Here is a 20,955-nt window from a genome sequence, read left to right on the forward strand (position 1 = left end):
TGGCACTGTGCAGTGAGAAAAATCCCCCATTCACACGCGTGGTATTATTTTTTTATATACCACCATTTACAGTACTGGACGATTAATTCATAATAGCATCTCAAACCTACGAGGTTTGATAAAAAAAAGTACTCAGAATATACATTTTTTTCAATTGTAAGAGTAAGAGCTCTTTTGTTTTAAATAGGTACATATATCTTTTATAAATCTGTCAATTTTCGACCATTTTTGAAGGGTAGTTGCTTTTTGACAGACAACCCAGTCAGACGCTTTTTGTTGTAATTTAAGAGTTTTAAAGTTTATTTCAGAGCAAAAATGATAGATGTCCGCTCTGCGTCGCGGCTTATTAGTGACTTTTTGACAACCTAAAACCTAATCGGATTAATGGCTATCCACCTTATTCACTGGACTTGGCCCCCTGCGACTATTGCCTGTTCTCTGATATTATGACTATGAAAGGACGATGTTTCGCGACCATAGAAGAGATTAAGAACGAATCAAGGATTGAAAAATACGCCGACATAATAATAAATTATAACCGATCGTGATTGTTTTGAAGGGAACAATATAAATAAAACGGAAAAAATTCATGTAGTTATGCAGAAAGCAGCGAGTCTACAATAAAAAAAAGAGATATTAGTGTAATCGGGTGCAGTTTCAATTTCAAATCAATTCTATGTTCTGCTAAGCAGCCAGGCCACTTTTTTAATTACACATTTTTTTAATAACAATCTCGAGACGATGTCTGTTTTTTTTTTAAAGGAATAACCTGCTAAGTCTCTATTTTTCAGGCTTGTCAATAGGTGAGAAAGAGGAGATATGGAAGAAGGTAATGAAAAATACACCACAAAACCCAGACTAATTGAGAAAAAATCTTTCTCCGTTTTTTTTTCTTGTAACTGGCGGGATTCGAACCCGCGACGCCAGTTTCACAGTTGGCCGTCTAAACAACTGCGCCACGGCACTTGTCTTAAAAAATCTGTAAAAATCACCTTGGGAAAATAGTGTTGCTCACAAAAACGGCTTTCTCAATTTGCAGATAACACCCATATTAGTAGAGAAATCTTAGATGAGCATTTTTATTTAATAAATTCATTAATTAAAAACACCCTTAATTGAAAAAAACATGTTTTAATACAAAATGTCACCTCATACCGTAAGAGTTTAAATAAGATATCATTCAATATAAGATCTGTCTGTTTTCTGCAAAATGCATATTTAAGGTTGTGTGGTCAGTCAAACTTAAAAAAATTACAAAAATCTAAATTCCCCCTTAAATATATATTTTTTTAAACTTACTACTTTCAACAAATGAATTCAGTGATTGATTGATTTGGTGTTTATTTTGTAGAACTCCATATTTAAACTTATAATTAGAAATCAAACACTGATTTGAGTCTACTGAATACTTTATTTTATTTTTACAAATATAAACATATAAAAATAAAACTTCGTGACAATTGTTAAAAATTGTTTAAAATTTAAATGAACAGCAACCTGTTATTATATTATTGATATTTTTTTCGACAACAATTATCTAAATTTACAAAACTATAAGGCTTCTTTAATTATCTCACAATACATACTTGTATGTCAATAAATACTTACTTTGTTATATTTTCCCCGAAATTCAAATATAAATACCTAAATTCCCCATTACCTATTAAACACTTAGCCTCACCCTTAACCATCGGTTTTTCCCTCAATTATGATTAATGTACATGCTATAGTTCATAAGATTATTTTTATTTTCTACTTAAGTACCTTGAATTGTATAACTATATAAGGACATTCAATCCAAACAATCTTCACATTCGTTTGAAAATGCCCTAATAAGGCGAAACAATTGTCACGAAGTTTTATTTTTATATGTTTATATTTGTAAAAATAAAATAAAGTATTCAGTAGACTCAAATCAGTGTTTGATTTCTAATTATAAGAATTCAGTGATTCTTTACAAGTAAGTACCCTAATATAAATGACACAACATAAATCGGAATTTCACTAGGGCTGGCTGTTTTCTGCAAAATGCACATCTTAGGTTGTGTGGTCAGCCAGACTTTAATCGTTAAAATTGGTCAAATGCATAGTAAAATTTTTCGCTGTATTTGAAAAAAAAAACAAATTGGTATATGCATTATTCATCATTTTTCAAAGCAAAAAACCTTCCAACCGTTGAAAAGGTTTGATTATTCATTCTTTCTCCAACACGAAGATAAGATGGCCAGTCTTACGCTTCAGGAACCAGTCCAGGACTGTGAAATATTTTACATTTAATAAATCGTTTAAAATAAGTATTTTATGTCAACCATATCGGGAATCAAACCCGAGGCCACAAGGCTGACTTCGTAATTTTTTTGAGTAATTAAATAAAAAAAAACATATTTGGAATAATTTGTAATTGAGTATAAGGTGAGAATTCAATCACTTAGTAGGTTAAAAATCAAATACATTTTGTAGGAATTTTAATAAAATTTTTAAGTAGTGTTCGTTTTAGGTTATAATTTATAAATTTATAACATTTGATGGGAAGAAAATGAATATTTTATGAATAATCGAATTAAAATTATTTTTGCAAGATAAAGGAACAAAAAATGTTATTTGATATCGCTCGCCAAAAGAGCTTTTTAATTGAAATTATAATTTTCATTAAATTATCTGTCTTATTAAGAGTCCCGACTAAACACGGAATTTTCTAACAAGTATAATTGTGCTCTATGATAAAATTGTGTATTTTGTGCATTAAATAAATTAATTAATTAAGACGTATTAAACTTGAAATTTACAGCAAAAGGAATATGGAAGTTTAGACACTTACAGGGCTTACAACCTGTCATTGGATGATTTAAGTGGTCCGTTTACACACTGTATAACATATATAATGCTGCCTACGTTTAAACATCGACATGTCATCCATTATTTTTTTAAGCAGAAAGATATATGTATGTCAAAAGACATTGTTATCAATATAAAAATCAATGTTAAAACCCTTTCGAATGTGCTCAAAAATCAATCGGTAAAATATTTTTTTTTAAAGCCCTTCAGGTACCCGAGCATCAAGTTTTTTGAGGAATTTGTGATCTTAGATATGAGGCAATTATCTATATTTTTAGAATAATAATGTTTGTGAAAGCAATTTATTCTTCCAAATGCCAAAAAGAACACTCCCACACTACTAAAAGTCAAACTAGAGGATGGGTCATGGGGTGTATCAAAAACTCTGAATTCGGGCAAAGAAATTTCAAGTTTCTGGGCCCCAAAATATTTAATATGATACCCGAACATTGTAAAACCATGGCCCGGATTCAATTTTTCAAAAATGTGAAAAATAGGTTACTCAGTTTCGGTCAAGAAAAATCGGAAAATTTACTGAAAATACATTCTTAAATAATAAATGGTATAAATCAATATTGTTTAATTGTATAGTAAATAAACTAGAAGGTAGAAATGTTATTGTTTATTTTTGTATAAAAATGTCTGCCTTAAAACAAGTTGTACCTAGTTAGGCAGACTAGACATGATTCAGAGATATTTATTACTTAAATGTGCATGTAGTAGATAAAGTAATTGTTATTTTGTTAATAAACTATGATTATTATTATTATTATTTGTATCACAGACAAAAATACGTATTTGAAAAACTGACTCTATATGAGCTGCACAAAGAGGAAAGTTATCAAAAATATACCCTAAGAATATAAACACTATGCAGATAAAAAGAGGGAGGAGGATGTATGGACAGAAGCCACCATGTCATCCTCACCTCTCAAGATACCCTCGATGCCTCGGTTTTTTTATTCACAAAAAAAGTACGTACAAAAAAACAAACAATTCACACAAATAATAGAGTACAAAAATATTGAAAATATTAAAAAGCATCAACACCATTCCCTTTCTGCACCTAATGGTGCATAGGGCACTGCATTGGTACCCCGATCGCAGCGCATCTTCACCATTTTTTTGTTGTATTAAGGTAAGATGATCAATCTTACGCTGCAGGTACTAGTCCAGGTATAATGAAATATTCTGGTGTGAAACACCCTTTTAAACAAATATTTTATATCAACCATCTCGGGAATCGAACTCGAGACCTCTTGAATGGTAGGCAAAGGCGCTGACCATTAATTACACCACGAGGCCGACAATAAAGACTATAGTATAAGACGGTATTTTTTTATTTTTTAAAATTAGGTATTTATATAATAAAACAAATGAGCATAATATACTGCACTGTTAAAAATTACAGAAAATAAAACCAATTTCAGGCTAACAAATAAAAATAACAAATTTTCGAGTACCTATTTACAAATTACAATAAACAAAATTTGAAACACGGTTATTTACAATGTGAGGACGACCTAAAATAAAGAAGAACTTCCTAGGAGAACAGAGACAGAGAATCCGAAGACCACACCCGTAAGCGGAGGACAAAACAAGAGAAAGTATGCGTTCCGTTTGGAAGGTACCACAGCATCTTACTGGAACAGTTGCTGGTTCCGGCATATTTAACCCACCTAGGCGTCCGCGCATCTGAGCTGCTCCCAACGCAATACCCAAGTCCAAACAAACCGACGAGAGTGCGAAATTCGTACTGCTAGTCACATGACCCCTGTCAAACCATTAAGCATCTTATCTCTGACATTGTCCAATAGCACCGATTGATAGTCATTTCCACAAGCACAGCTCGAGACAGACACAAGTCCAATTGATTGAAATATTGCAAGTTAAAACCTACATTTAATCAAATATTTCACATTGACTCTGTCAGGAATCAAACCGAGAACCTTTAGCATGGATGGAAAACTCGCCAAACACTTCACTACGAGGCAGTCTTTTCTCCACTAAATTTATTGTTTTACTCGAGGGTCGACGTCTGACAAGAATTTAGTTATTATTTACTTTATTTTTTCTCATAAAAACAAAATACATTCTAGAATTTATAAAATGGTTTCAATATGTGGGTAGTACTTGTTTTAGTGTATCAATGTTATTATTGTACATGTAAGTGAGGGTGAGTATATATTATGTGAGAGTGTGTGTTATGTATGTATGGAAGTGTGAGAATTGTATGTATTCGACAATGTGTAGTGAATATAAGTAGACTTATTGAACAATGATTATCAAAAATTATCTTTTTATTTTCAAACCTTAATGAGGAAACCTATAAACCCCTTATCAATATTTGTAAAATAATTGAAAAAAATGGTTAGGAAAGCCCCGGCCTAAAATATAAATTTAAAGATAAGTAAAAAAATTCAAAAAAGTAATAAAAAACAATGAAAATATAAGTACTCATGAATACACATACATGTATGTACCTATGTATATTATGTCAATATTCAGGATGATTTTTTTAGAACAAAAATAATGAAGTTATTTGTTGATATAAAAATAAAAAAAGTAAAGTTATATAAAAAATATGTATATAAATTGAAATATGAATAATATAACTGTACTCTTCGTCCGCCCGGATACAGACATTATATTGTTTTAATGCGTGTATCGTAAGGGTTTTTTTTTAAAATAATGTTTGTTACACCATAAATTTATTTATGATAAAGAAAAACATTCATTTTTATAACACATACATTACCTTTCAAGCATCGTCAGAAAATACAATATCAATAAAGTGATGTTAGTATTACGTTTATAACACACTAAAATCCATAATGGGGAATCCTTCCATTGTTGTCCTTAGGAATCAGACTATTCTGTAAAAAGGGTTGTATTTTCTAGGTGAGTCCGGACACGTTGTGGTTCACAATACAACGGGAGGAATGTGAAGGTATACATAATAAAATTACTCACACAGCGAGACCGCCATCTTCCATAACGCACGCGGTGGCGCAAAACTTGTGGGTACAAAAAAGGTTTTTATAAACTTAAATGTTTTTATTTTTATTTTAAGAAATATTTGCGTTCTTATAATTGTTCTCAAAAACTGCATGTTGGGGGCCATTTCAACGAGTTGTAAATAACTCACTATTAAAAAATGGGAATCATGGTGGGACACAGTGGGGTTCAAACCTCGGACGTCTGATCTGTGAGTGAATGACACTAGCGGCGGTACCACAACCTGATTTAATTAAAAAATGTATTTTAACACATTACAACAAAGATCGAGAACATTTTAGAGAAGCGAACATGGCTATCTTAAACATTTACAAAGGTTATGATCTGTCATTGGCTGGTTACGGTGCCAAAATTTCACGCTGTTTAACATTCAAACAACAACTGAATGTTTAGATTAAGCTGTAGTGTATGGAAAGACTTTTTTTGGCTGTTAAATTTAGCTCATTATTTGGTTGTGCTACCTACATTCACTACCGGTTCCTCTGCGGACCGATCTCTCATAAAGAATTCAATTAGAAAATTTAATTTATTTATTTTTATAAATAAGCACATACACACATATCTCAATTGATTTGTCACCGGTGAACTAAAAAAATAGAAATTAACACCGTCTTTAGAAGATTCGTTGGAATCTTACCTACATTTTCATTTTTTTCAAGTTCACGTGGAATAGTATTTGTTGTTTATCATTTTCATCATTCCTTTTCTGCATATTGTGGTGCAAAGGGCATTATTTTGGAACACTACCCGTAGCGTACCTTGATCAATACTTTGTTAGGGATATAAATATAAAATGTTCAGTTTTTCGCTTCAGGTGCTTTTTAAAATAAATATTTTATATCAACTAAGCGGAAGTTTAACCCGAGAGCCTTAAGATGATGGTAAACGCGCTGATAATTTGACCACAAGGCAGACACGGTGTTTTTTTAAGTGAATTTAAAACAGTTCAATATCTCAGTAAACGTCTAGACTTCCAAATTCTCTCATTATTTTTTTCTGTCCGATTAATGCTTTCACTAAAATTATTTTTTTTTTTTATCTATTTTTAAGCTTCACCGTATACTTCAAGTAATATTATGTACAGCCATAATCTACTCACCTACAAATATTTCAGGGACTCTGTGCATGTATTTTTGTATGATTAAAGTGTTATTTTATCGTCCATGTAAATACAGAGAAAAATACTACAAAAGGTAAATGTTCGTTAAATATTTATGTACTTATATTGTAAAAGACTAAGGTACAACAAAACGCCCTACGTAAATGTCCCATAGAAAAAATGTAACATGTGTCAGCTCTTTTGAATCAATAAATATAGTCAATAAAAAGAAATATTTTTATGGATAAATGTTTGTTTTCTGGTTAGAGATGAGCGTTTCAGTCATTTAAAAGGAGTAGCAGTAACTGTTATTGTCTCATTAATTAAACTGTTTTGTGAAATTGTTTCTAAATAATAGAGTAACGTAGGCAAACAATTTAGTACAAGTTATGGTTTTACACCACAAAAATAAGTACAATTCTTCTTGTTACGCCTTACACTGCTCTAAAGCCTGTTATAACCAAAAAAAAAATAGAAACAGTTCCACTTTTTTGTGTTCATGATAGAGGGGGGAAGGAGGGGGGGGAGGTTAACCACGGTTTGGCCATCGCACTTAAAAACGGTTTTTTTTTGGAAACTGATTAATTTAATATTCTGACTAGTTTTTATTTACAGTAACAGTTTAGCTGTTTACAAAGAATAATTGTTTTGAAATAATGTTTTTTTTATATGAAACCGTTTTCGCTGTTTTGGACGAACAAATGTTTTGATTTTGCTTGATTTTTATCATTTAACAATTATTTTCAATTGTTTTTATTCATTCAATGCCAGGCCTACGCAGTTAACTACTAACTAACTACTACTAACCAAACCTAACCTAACCTAACTAACCTCTATTTGATTTCATTTTGCTATATTTTCACCTATATGTAGCTGCTGAACAAATTGTAAATTAATATATTTAATCTCTATTCACTCTCATTTTACCGTACCGTGTGGATTTAGACAATACATGTGAAATGGGCCAACCACGGACCTCTGATCCGTGAGTTCGTGACCTAGCCACGGTACCACAACCCGGTAGATATGTTTTATCATTCTATTTTTTTATGAATAACAGCTACTATTTAAATCAATTCGTGTTCAGAACTTTTTTTTACATATTCAAAAAAGTGTTGCTGTCAACATGAAAATAAATACCTGGCCAAATTACAACCGAAAAAGTTAAACAAAAACATAAATTTGAAAGCTAAATTTTTCATCTAACTCGGTACTTTCATTTTAACGTGTGATTTCTAAAGAACATTAAAACAAATGTAAAAAGGCTGGCAAAAATGACAAATGTAATTACATTTACATTATTCATGTCGTTTCCCAGTAACTCAAGTAGTAATGGAAAACAAGGGCTTAAATCTTATTCTCTTGGAATAATAAACTTATAATTTATATTAGGTAAACATTTAAAGGGGACCGCAGAATTCTACTAGTTAAAAGTCTTACCTTTAGATTATGCGTTATTATTTTCTATAGTACCTTCTTTGTAAGTAAAAATATGATTAATTTCTCTACAGAAATTCATTACCTTTGATCTCATTTGTTGGCCAATTTAAACTTGTTGATTAAACGAGTGAAATAATGTTGAAAATTCTTCATTTCAGCTTTTGACAGACCTGTCAAAAAGTCGGGAATTTCAGTTTAATTAGGTAACCTCCCCGTTGTCAAGTCTGAAATCAAAATTTAGAGTTCAAAATCAATTTAATGAGAGACGGTTTAATTTTACTACTTCCGTTAGAATGAAAAATAGCTACATTGAAATCAAATGCTACTTTATCAAAGTAGCCGTGTGTTACTATGAATTTGAAACTAAAATTCTACCATCGTATGAACCTAGTACAGGTGAAGTACACTAACTGATATTTTGAAGGTGAAGTTAATTCATTTTTTGTATTATATTTTTGTAATCAATACAATCCAAAAACGCTTTTTCTCGGCTATTTACGTACAAATTATCCAAGTAAATTAAATTCATCAATGTAGTTTAGTTAAAAAGATAAGCAAAAAATTGTCAGCGTTGAAACACACTCTTATATATGCTGCTATGTTTTGCGTCCTTTCAAATCAGTTTCTCGTCGCGTAGTTTAAAAAACATTGTACTGATTTGCTCAGTAATCATTCATGTTACCAGCACCCTAATTTTTATAAACGCACCAAACAAGATTCCCTTTTAGGAGCCATTTTAATCGCCCGCGACATATTTAACTAAACTGCGATTGTTTGACGACCGCCATCAATTTTTCCAAAAAACGAAATGATGAGTAAATGAGATAATTTTGAGCTTTGTTAATTTAAATTTTTGTTTCACTTAAATACATGTAATTAACGCCATCTTTAATAACAAAGCAAATTTGTAGAGTTGTTAACACCTGCTTCAGTCTGCCGCCGCCGCGGGGCGTCCTGAGTATAGAAGGCGGTGTACCTTCCCCAGACACCCTGTTTACGTATTCATAAGTATTGTGCTCAAAAATTTATAAAACCTTAAATTAGTTTGACTATATTATAGACTTCCTTTCCGCTGAAAAACTGGTCTAGGGTCTAGGCTGACCGTACCGTAACTGTGTGAACAATGTTATTAAAGTATCATTAACAATACTACAAACGCTTGTTGATGTGATTTATTGATTCCAAAAGGTAAGGTCTTGTATTTGGTTTGTTGTGCTTAAAAAATGATGAAATTTATTAGGTGCTGGTCTATATATCAATCTCTAATTAACTTTGAACTTATTTATTTCAATTTTATGTTAAAATTCGTTCCGGTTTTGTAAAATCAAATAATTAAGATCCAATAGCAATGAGCCACATATTGTTTTCTTATCCCAATATTTTTTTATAATCCTAGATAATACATGTATTATGATAAAATTTTATCTATTTTTTTTACGATCTTTAGATCAATTTAAAAAACCTTCAAAAACAATAAAAGTTATTGACTAGTAACTGCACATAACATTTCATTTGTTTGAAATAAAAATAATTTTGGTTTCCCTAAACATAAATTAATATTTAAAAATTTTAAACGTTGTTACGTTACAAAAGTGTTTACATAACAAAATTAAATTTTCAAAGTAGTGGGAGGTGCTATCAAACAGATTTATTATCATTCGTGGTTCTATGTTTGAAATTAGGAAATTACTTCCCAGTGCGGATTATCCACGATGGACCCGTCAAACAAATTTGTTTAGGAAAGTAGAGAACCGTTATGAGGTTTTAGCCTTTATTAAAGGAATTTATGGGTGTTCCCATAATTAATTTCTTTGTTCATTCGCATAATCAGCTGGTCTGATCACGTAAACACAGAAGGGAGATTAGCGGCATTATAACAATCCTCATAAACAGGAGAAAAGTGACAGTCTCATTTTCATGCCTTTGTGTAACTTGAAAACCACCTGCATTTTGTAAACAGTACTTAAAACGTTCTGTTTTCCTTAGTAACATTTTGTAAATTATATTTTCTACACCTTTTTTCATAATTCAAAGTTTTGGAAACATGTATCCCATCCACATACTATCCTTTATACACAGCTTATGGTGAAAAGGGAAATATACTTATCACGTCACGTATAAAACGAAGCGTTATCTCAAATACGAGAGGTATGAAGTTACGATTGTTTTGTTTTAGGTTTTCGTTGATTTATAAAGAAATTGGTGACTAATCTGTCATTTAAAAATAATGTTCCGTATAAAAATACTACGTTTATTAATTTAACTGATAAATATCAACTATTTTTCTGTAAAATCACTACACATTTAAAAAATCCACATGGTGGTTTTATACAGAGTAAATTTTTGGTTTTTTTTTTTTAAGGAATATCCCGCTAAGCCTCTATTTTGAGGTTTGTCAGCAGGTAGGATAAAAAGGATTTGGAAGAAGGTAATGAAAAATACACCACAACACCCAGACCACTTAAGAAAAAAATCTTTCTTGGATTTTTTTCTTGCAACTGGCTGGAATCGAACCCGCGACGCCAGTTTTACGGTTGGCCGTTAAACCAACTGCGCCACGGCGCCTGTCATTTAACGTGAAAAAATTTACAAAGTTTACACTTCATATAATTTAGAAAATACAATAGTTTAAATTTCCAGAAATTTGGGATTGATTTCAAGATAATTTTATTCTTAAATGAAGTGTAAGTTGAAAATTTCCTTGTCAGACGAATTGTTTATAGTTTCAAAAAGTTCGAATCGTTTTGTGTTTTTTAAATAATATTATAACTATATTTGCACTTCTTTATATTTATTATTTATTATCGAAATTTTTTTTTAAATAACTTTGGATCTGTAAAATTTATATGGCAGAAGAGAAACCGTTCTGTAATTTTTTATTAAAATTCTGTTGTCATTTTTTTAAATATTGTTTTAAATATATTTTTATTTTAATGTACCTTAAAACTCTTTGATGATTTTTAATCAGTTTATTGATTTCTTAAATATGTACATTCTTTTTTAAACTAACAATATATTTAACACAATTCAAGTCATTTTTCCAAACTAATTAACTACTAATATCCCCTTGAAATGTTAAAACACATTACTTGTGTTTTATTCGATAGACATGTGTGATTCAATATTTGGAAAAAACCACATCACTTTTGCTCACACTGCATATCGCGTGCCTGAGCATAATATCAGTAGGGCTTTGTCACCATAGGGAGCAGGGATCCAGAAGAGAGAAGAGATGAGGAGGTAGCGGTTGACAGGGTTAATCTCATCCCCTCCTTTAACTCCTTACACTCTCCCCCTGTACCTACATGTATACGACAAATCGCACAGGGCGTACAGAGTAGTGCATTCAAAATCAAATTACAGAGTAGTACATTTAAAACCAAATTGAATAAAAATTGACATAACTCCCAAACTATAAAATTTTAGCTAAGGAAAAAAAGGTCCAATAGTTATCAAATAACCTCTTCTGTATGCAAATTTGCTAAGGCGGGTTCAATTCCAGTCACCTTGTTTATGTATTTTTATAATAAATAATATATTTATATATAAATAATATATTAATTATAATAAAAAGTGGGTAAAATTAAATTATATCGAAAATACTAGCAATAAAATAAAACAAGTTTTACATAAAAATAATCTTTTAGTTTTATTTTATAATAAAAAATCTTTGGGCCAAACATTAATTAATAGTAAAGATCAGGTCGACAAATTGGAAAATAGAGGAATATACGAACTAACATGTACTTGTCCTGGTTCATATATAGGACAAAGCGGGAGAGCTATTAAATACAGAGTGAAAGAACATTTAGCTTCACATAGATTAAATAACGACTTATCAAACTATGCATCACATTTAAATGAATTCAAACATACTTTTGATAAAACAAAAAACATTTACATGTAGGACATAAAGGTCCAAAATTAGATAGATTGGAAATTTTAGAAATAAATAGGATAAAAAATAAAAGCGATAGAATTTTAATAAATCAGCAGATAGAATTTAAAAACTCACCCTTATTAGCCCCCTTAGTTAGACCCTATACATTGTAATAAAACAGTAAATATATTTCATATAATAGAATATTTTCTTAAAGTATACCGCCACCACCACATGTTTCAATAATTTGTCTCACTCTGTTACCCTTACACTGTATAATATTCACCAGTCTGAAGATGCCCATTAGAGGGTGAAAGCGCTAATTGGTCAAAGTAAAATAAGTGGAAGTGTACCAAGTAGTTTTTAAATTAATAACTTATATGGAAATATAAGTTATTCTATCATTACAATGGAATTCCATCAAGAATTGTCAATAAATAATTTAAATGAAATTATAATATATTCGTCGAAAAACTCAATTTCGTTTCCATCTATTACGACATTACTATCTGACGGAATCTTCGTTTATTGCAAGTTTATATGTTCGGTTTTCTTAGATAGTTCATGTCATTCCTTAAATAAGTTATCTAGTTTATTCATCCCTTTACTTACATTGACTTTGTCATCTGCAAATCTGACATGATTCAATTGGGTGTCATTAATTGTCAATCCATTTTTACTCAGTTTTAACTATGTACATGTTAATAAATACACATCATGATAAACTTTCACCAGTCAGTTTTTGGGTAGCTGAAAACTATTGTTTAGCAATAAAGCAGGTACAAAAGTGGAAAACAAATAACTTTAATATCAATGGTTTATTGCAATCAATATACTTATTAAAATTTTTACTTTTTCTTTCGTTTATCCATGTTCAATTTTTTTCAAATATTTTAGAGTAATGTAAAACGTTTAACATAATTTGTCAGCACCTGGAAACTTGTGTTTATTTTATCTAGTCAACTAGATTAATATGTTATTTACAACGTGCTGTAAAGCGTCATAAATCAACGTCTAATATAACGTGTGCTTTTAAAACATAACACTATTTAACGAAACTTAGAAGGTAGTGGTAACAGAATTACCTGTAATAATTTTGGCTTGCTCTTAATATTCTACAAGTCACCCTTAGTAATTAATCTTTGGTTTTCTCTGGAAGGCGTGAGTGTATTCAGCCGGAAAATTTGACAAACAGCGTGTTATTAATTAAACTTTATATGGCCTCTTATGGCGCTGCTGTCTGTGGATATTTCTGCACTAAAATACTATATTATAATTACCGTAAGGTTTCTGCTAATTGCGCATATAACTACATTTATATTCAACGAGTAATACGTAATAATATAATATAATATAAATGGTTAGTTATAAGGAAGCCTAATTATAAGAACTTCGAATTTTGCTATTTAAAGATAATTTCAGAAAACAGAACGTTTTAAAAATGTTAAACTTTCAAATAGAAAAAAATTTGGTAAGATACAAACAGATTACAAAAACTATAAGTTATGAAGCAATATCCAAACAATTATATTTTTAAAGGAATTTAAAAAAAATCGTTTTCTTTTATCACTTTTTTCACTTTTTTTGAGAATTTTATAAGTTAATATTAATGCATTAATTCTGATTCGTACAATGAATAGTAAAAATTGTTTATTCTCATAAGAACTCGGGCGCTCTCAGAAATCTCTTTTACGATGTTTTAGAAAAAAAAACACCTAAGAGAATCGTATGAAAAACACAAATGCTTAAATAAATTCATTAAAACTGGTGAATGTTCTAGTACGATTATACAATCCTGGCAAAAAAGTAACGTTACAAAATGAGGCTTCTCTCGCGTGAGCCTTCCTAACATATTAAATTTTATTCCTCGATCAAAGAGTATGTTCCGTAGCAACTCGACTCCGAATGTGAGATGTTTAAATAATATACATCGTAATCTTGAAACCTTATATGTGTAGGTCAACGGTACACGCACAATTTGGCGGGAAACATTTCAAGATATATCGAGTAATATCTAAAATAATATTGTTTTCTTTATCTTTTTTCCATAAAAATATACCGAAGAAAGTACGTATATTTATATTGCATGCAAAACGATATGACGCTTTTACCCTCAATGTCAAATTTACTTGAATAAAATGCGGACACATGGGTCCAACCTTCGATTATTTGTTACTTTTAGAATATGCAAAACAGAAACACGAAATATTGTAATTACAAAGTTAAACAAACAGCCATAATTAGTATTTTTACCCGGGGAAAAAAAAAATAGCTTAACTAACGATTACAATTTATTTTACCCACTAAAAATGCAGTGGGTTTACAATAAAATATAAAACAGAAACGCTAATAAGTTGTAAATAATAATGCTTTTTTTATGAATGTGAATTAGCGTTTTTCTTTCCTCTTCCCTCTTTCCTTTCCTCTTTACCCTCTCTCACTTCATAGTATAGTGTAGATTTTTCATTAATATTTTTTCTAAAAATTTACTTTTTTTAGTAAAAAAAAATATTTGCTTTTTTATGATTAACCTAAATATTAAATTTTGAGGGCCGTTTTCAATGAGTTGTAAATAACTAACTATTAGAAAATAGGAATCAAATTGGGGTAGAGTGGGATTCAAAACACGAACCTTTAAACCGTGAGTACAACCCGATTCAAAATTAATTCGATGTTTATCCATATTTTGTTTTATAATGACAATATCACAATATCCCAACAATATGTTCATATACCACTGATTTTATCAAATTGAACGGTTTGGGAAGGTAGAAGGAAATTGCCATAAGCCAATATGCCCGCCCATATGCATATGTATGTAAACTGTATGTATGTATATAAAGTGTTTAAATAAACAAATAAAATGTAAGAGACGTTATACGCGCCCTTATAAAGGTGTATTAGGTACTTCGCGCATATACAATGATTTACTGCAGTCAGTCTTCTCTCTAGTCCTCACACAATCGTACATATATATTATAAAATTATATGTTTTTTCTATTTTTTTTCTACAATTCAAACTTTGTTATAGTACTGAATTTAGTTCCATTATCTCAGAGGTAAATTATTAAAAAACCTTCCTTCCCGTACAAGAGTAATGGTGTTTAGCAGTTATAGTTTTTACTTCCTGTATGGCGAGGCATCCAATTTTATATATTTTTTTGTTAATATAATATCAAGAGTCATAATCAGTATTTTTATCTTAGAGTAATTCAATTTCAAACAAATAGTAAATTGACATATTACTCAGTTCTATATCAGCTTTTTTATGGTATGTATTTTTGACGTGTCAGTATTTTTTTAAATGTACTTCCTAAAAAAATGACAATTAAAAAAAAAATACTTTTACGTTTAATCTAAATATAAAATTAAACTCCAAGCCATGCATGACTATTTAAGACAAAATAACTATCTTTGTCAAATAGATTCGAATATAATTTTCATTTCTTTGTACATCTATAATATGATCAGTTAGAGACCTATCCAGGCCATCTACCGTATCTGTCGCACGCGAATAATGCAAATCATGTTTTTTGTAAGGTTTCATCCAGCACAAACTTTATCTGCTTATACAGGCACAGGCATAATAAAATAAACCTTTCAATTCAACTGTCTTACACTTAAATTCAATATTTTAAATTTAATGCTTACCTTTTGAACTATCTTGCACTCAGTGTAACAATAAAAATGTTTGATATTTAATTCATGTTTATTTTTCGTCCAAAGAGCACTTGTTTTTTAATTTTTTTATAAATACAATGTTTTCAAATTATTTTACACATTACCTTAAAACGAATTTTATTGAAAATATTTTTTTTAACGTTTTGTTTTCGGACAAATTTTATTCGTAAAATAAGATGTTTATTATTTGCCGACAAAATTAGAACGACTAAGAAATATTTTTAGATTACCTTTAATTTAACTATTTATTCCATTATCATAATTTCCTTGCACCTAATGGTGCATAGGTTACTGCATCGATACATCAATCGCAGCGAATCTTATATATTATTTTGTTACATGTAGGTAAGACGATAAAAATAACGCTTAAAGTTCTAATCCAACGACTAAGTAATATTCCAGTGTAAAAATACTGTTTAGATAAATATTTCGTGTTAACTAGGTTAGGAAATGAACTCGAGACCTTTTTCATGGTAAGTAAACGCACTTACCATTACACTAGAAGCCAAATAAACATCTTTTAAATGCTAAAATAATTAAGTTGTATCTTAAAAAAGACAATATCGCCGTATGTGTAAGTGTACTATAAATAAAACATTTCTTTCAATCTATGCATATCCAACAATTTACCTTTGTTAATACACATAAATATTAATGTTGTTTAACTTTTGAGATGAAATTGCTTAATTTAACCTGAAATAAACATTAAAATATTAATATTTGACAAATGAAACAAATAAAGACCTCGCCGGAGGCTTCTCGGAGCTTAAAGGCTGTAATATTTTCACCCTTAGAGGAAGTTGCTCGCAATGTTATTGAATCAACGAACAAAACGCAAAGCCTTTGACTTCTATAAAGCTAAGAATCGCAAACGCGAGAGGATCACGTTTGCCTTTATAATGAGAATTTATCAAATCAACACATAAATTCCTCGGATCTATCGCGGAAATAAATATCATACGATATTCTTGTGACTATATTTACGGTACTTTATATCAGATGTCACAGTGCTCATGCTTGTCGTTTATGACATTTATGTAAGAAATAATTATAAGCTTTTTATCACATATATCGAGACATTACTGACAGAATACATTAAGTCATTTAAACAACCTCTGAGATAATCGCATTAAAAGATTTTTTATTCTTTCAACGCATTATTTCTTCCACAATTTTCTTTTATTTTTTTTAAGCTTTGAAAGTAACCTTTATTATAGACATAGCATAAAATTTGAAATAAACGTTTTGCACCCATATTAAAAAAAAATAAATTTATAAAGACTGTTGACTTAATGCATTATTTTAGTATAGCCTCGATTCTTTAGTTAACCGAGATTAATTTCTTTCTAAAAAAAATAATTCAAGATAGGATTTAATTTATTATGCCATACCATCAAAGTTTTCCATTTTTCTTGAAAATATTTGCAGTGGGTTAATTTTGGTTGCAGTTTGAATGTATTATAATTATTTACTAATAAATTTAAATTAAAATTGGTTTTTATCCACTCATTTCTTTAAATACGTATCGGTTTCTGAGTTACAACGTAGTCTTTTATTAAAGTTTAATCTGAAAATGAATGTTATCCTTTTCCATAATTTTAACAGTGTCTACTCAATACTAAATAAACAAAATGACATATGAAATCCTTGGTATTTGTGGAGGTATGAAGTTAGGGGTCAGGGGGTTGAAATTTGAACATTTAAAAAATATTAATTAATTTAATTTAAATCTTAAAGTAGGGCACACATATCATACATATTGTTATGTGTGTTCTCATAATAACATTGCAAATATATTTAATTTATAAATTGTTTATCACATATGTCTTGACCATTATTTTAAATTTTGATATGTTTTTTTAACAATAGAAAATATTCAAAACAAAATTATAAAGTACTTTAAATACAAAACCGGTATTTCTTATGTATCTACTCTCACTGCCTTCACCTTCCATGGAATCATTTCTCTACAATACCGCAGAGTGTGTGCGGACCAACTACTGATTTACAAAATAATGACAGGAATGGTTGACTGTACAGAGCTGCTTGGTTTAATAACAATACACGTGCCAGCCAGGATTTGTAGACGGTACCACCTATTTCATGTACCGATAAGTAAAACATCGTGTGTTAAAAATGCTTTTTTTCGTAGGACTTTTTCAATGTACAATACAAAATTTAAAAATATAGATTACACAAACATCACTCTGTCAGATTTAAAATTTACACTAAAAATGTATTACGTAACTTAACTTATTATGTAACTTAGTAGACATTATAATAATAAATATGTACATCTCCCCTCCCCTCCTTATCCTCTCTTCAAGCATTTTTGTCCTTTTCCCGCCCAATTTACAGTAACTTAATGTTCATAAAATAAATATTTAAAAAATCTTTGATTATTGAGTACATGAAAATAACATTTTTATATATATAAATTGTATGTATTTATTTGATATGTAATATTTTTTTTACTAACTTTGTATACTATGTGGAAATCTGTTATTAGTTCTGAGTTTATACACTATATCTGTTTGTTTACTAAAAATATGTATGTAGAACTGTTGATTTCCCAAATAAAATAAAATAAAATAAAATTTGCGCTTGTTTTAGCAAAAAAAAGAAGAGCGGACTAAAGAAAATATGATTTTTTTGTTTATTTCTATACTTAAAATGCATTTTTCTAGCAAGTTGGGACACGGAAATAAAATTTTTTTAACGATAAAATTGCATATTGTTATAAAATAATTTAAATACTTTTTTGTTATTATTTATCGCTTTTTCATTTCCAAAAATTTAAAAAGTTGACATTTTTATGTTTTACTCATTTTTTAATCATTTTATAATGAAGAATGACCACAAAGTTACGGCAAAAAAATTAAATTCAATATTGATTGAATGTTTGCATGGAATTAGCAAATATGAAATAAATTAAATTTCGTGTGTATTCCAGTAGAATCCTTTACATTTAAATAGTAGCATTTTAACAAATAAGTTTAATTAAACAACCATGTATTGTAAATAAAAATAAAACACGAATAGATTTTTTTCGTACCAAACATACATTATCACTATTATTGAAAAGTAGTTTTACGCTGTAACATTTCCTGGACTGGCACCTTGAGCGTAAGACCGATCACCTTACCTTCCTCCAACAGATGACTGAGATACGCAGCATTTATGTTATCAATGCAATTTCCTATGCACCATCTGTTGTGGATACGGTTTTGATAATGACGATGATGTATTTTTACAAAAACACGTAATTTTAATATTTCAATTAAGTAACGATAAAACCTTGGCATTTTGTTCTGATTTACACGGGTTTAGTAATAAAAATCGCTAATTTTGATGAGTTTTTTTGGAAAATTATGTGAATTTGAGGTAGGTTAATCCAATCTTGTTTACTTTATTTATTTTTTGGAATAAAGATTTATCTAAGAACTACAAAGATAAATAAGTAAATTGTGTGCACATTATGTCTTTATTTCTTGTCGCAATAGTTTGACAGCGTTGAACAGGCATTCGCCCATTATTAACTAACAGACAATCCATTTACAAATATGATTTATGAACAAATATTTTGTGATAGATAAAAGGTAATAACGTGTGATTTATTTGCGTGGGAGAGTCTTGTATTGTAGTAATAAGATCTATTCGTATAGGTGCGCAGATTTTTACGGTCACTTGTAAAAAAACGAGTGTGAACGGTATGTATGTTGGACTTGTTTCTATGCTGATGTTTCGGCTACTGTTACAGGAGCAGTGATAGAATGAAAACTATAATATAGAAAATAAAATGTTTATATACTTGTAGTTTGTACCGTGTCGCAGTGGGCAGTAGGTAAATTCAATGTTGAGTTATTTTCACCGGAGATTGTACCTAAACAAAAAAACACAGTGCAAAAATAGTAAAAGAGGCGGAAGAAATACGTAAACAGAGAAGACGAGCATAGACGAGTGGCCTTCGTGGTGTGGTGGTCGAGACGCTTGACTCACACACGAAAGGTTCCGGGTTCGATTCCCTCTGAGAACACAAAAATTAAATGTGATTTTTCTCAAGCCAGGGTGTTCTGTGATGTAATTCACCACTGTAATTGGACCTCCTGGCCTGTTGTGGTGCGAAAAAAAACTGTTAACTGTAACTATAAATTATTTAACAATATTTTGAGTTTGTACAAATTTTTGTAGACAAAAACTGGATTCAACTCCCTGGGGAGCTGTTTATATTAACATATTGTTGATAAATTACCTGGTCCATGAAGAAGTATAGAAATTGAAAAAATAACATTTTCAGGCGTTGCCTAGTATGCAGGTGAAATAGTTCAATTAGATGCATCTCACTCGCATAAATAAAGGTTTCAGCTTTTTAACTTCACAAACATCAACAGATGAAAGAATTGAAGGAATATAGATGTTCAAATATAGGCAGAATGGTGAATGTTTCACAGTGTGTAAAGTGGCCACTTAAACCAGCCATTGACAGGTCATAAGCCCTGTAGATGCCTAGACTTAAATATTAATAAAAGATAATATGGTATTTTTTTATGGTAATAAAAAAAGGAAATCAAAAATATTTAAAAAAACACAAAAATATTTCTTTTTATTATAAAGGGCAACAAAATAAATCATAGAAAAAAAGAGTTCATATCTTTAGTTTGAATCCAAGATAGTGCATATTTTTTAAAAGAAGAAAAATTATGAAAGTTTGGAATCGATGAAATATAATCAGTAAAAAGAGAATTGAAAATTTTTGGGCCCATAAAATATGCATGTCTCTGTGCGAGCCTTGTTTTATAAAGTGGTATTTCTAACACACGATTTCTTCTTTGACTTGATCTATTTGAATTACTTAAAATTTTGGTTGTTAAATGTATATTTTAAGCATTGGAAACAATATATTTGTCTTAGATTTAAAAGTTAAGCTTCTTGGAACCATTGGAAAGAGGGAAAAGTGCGATTTTCATGAAGCATTATTTTTAATAAAATTTTTTGAACAGTG

The 20,955-nt window shown here is 29.9% G+C and overlaps 1 protein-coding gene and 1 long non-coding RNA gene across 2 annotated transcripts in view; one reads left to right on the forward strand and one right to left on the reverse strand.

Moving 5' to 3' along the window:
* Positions 1 to 20,955, forward strand: part of LOC148281485 (agrin-like) — an 808,766-nt gene that overhangs the window by 217,728 nt on the left and 570,083 nt on the right. The window lies entirely within an intron of this gene.
* Positions 62 to 20,955, reverse strand: part of LOC148281486 (uncharacterized) — a 281,181-nt gene continuing 260,287 nt past the window's right edge. The window contains exon 3 of the long non-coding RNA XR_015822343.1: positions 62 to 1,110. This is a non-coding gene — a long non-coding RNA (uncharacterized LOC148281486). The remainder of the gene's footprint in view (positions 1,111 to 20,955) is intronic.

Source organism: Micrasema longulum, unplaced genomic scaffold, assembly GCF_059751315.1.
Source record: "Micrasema longulum isolate JH-2025_06_02 unplaced genomic scaffold, ASM5975131v1 h1tg000453l, whole genome shotgun sequence".
Lineage (NCBI taxonomy): Eukaryota > Metazoa > Arthropoda > Insecta > Trichoptera > Brachycentridae > Micrasema > Micrasema longulum.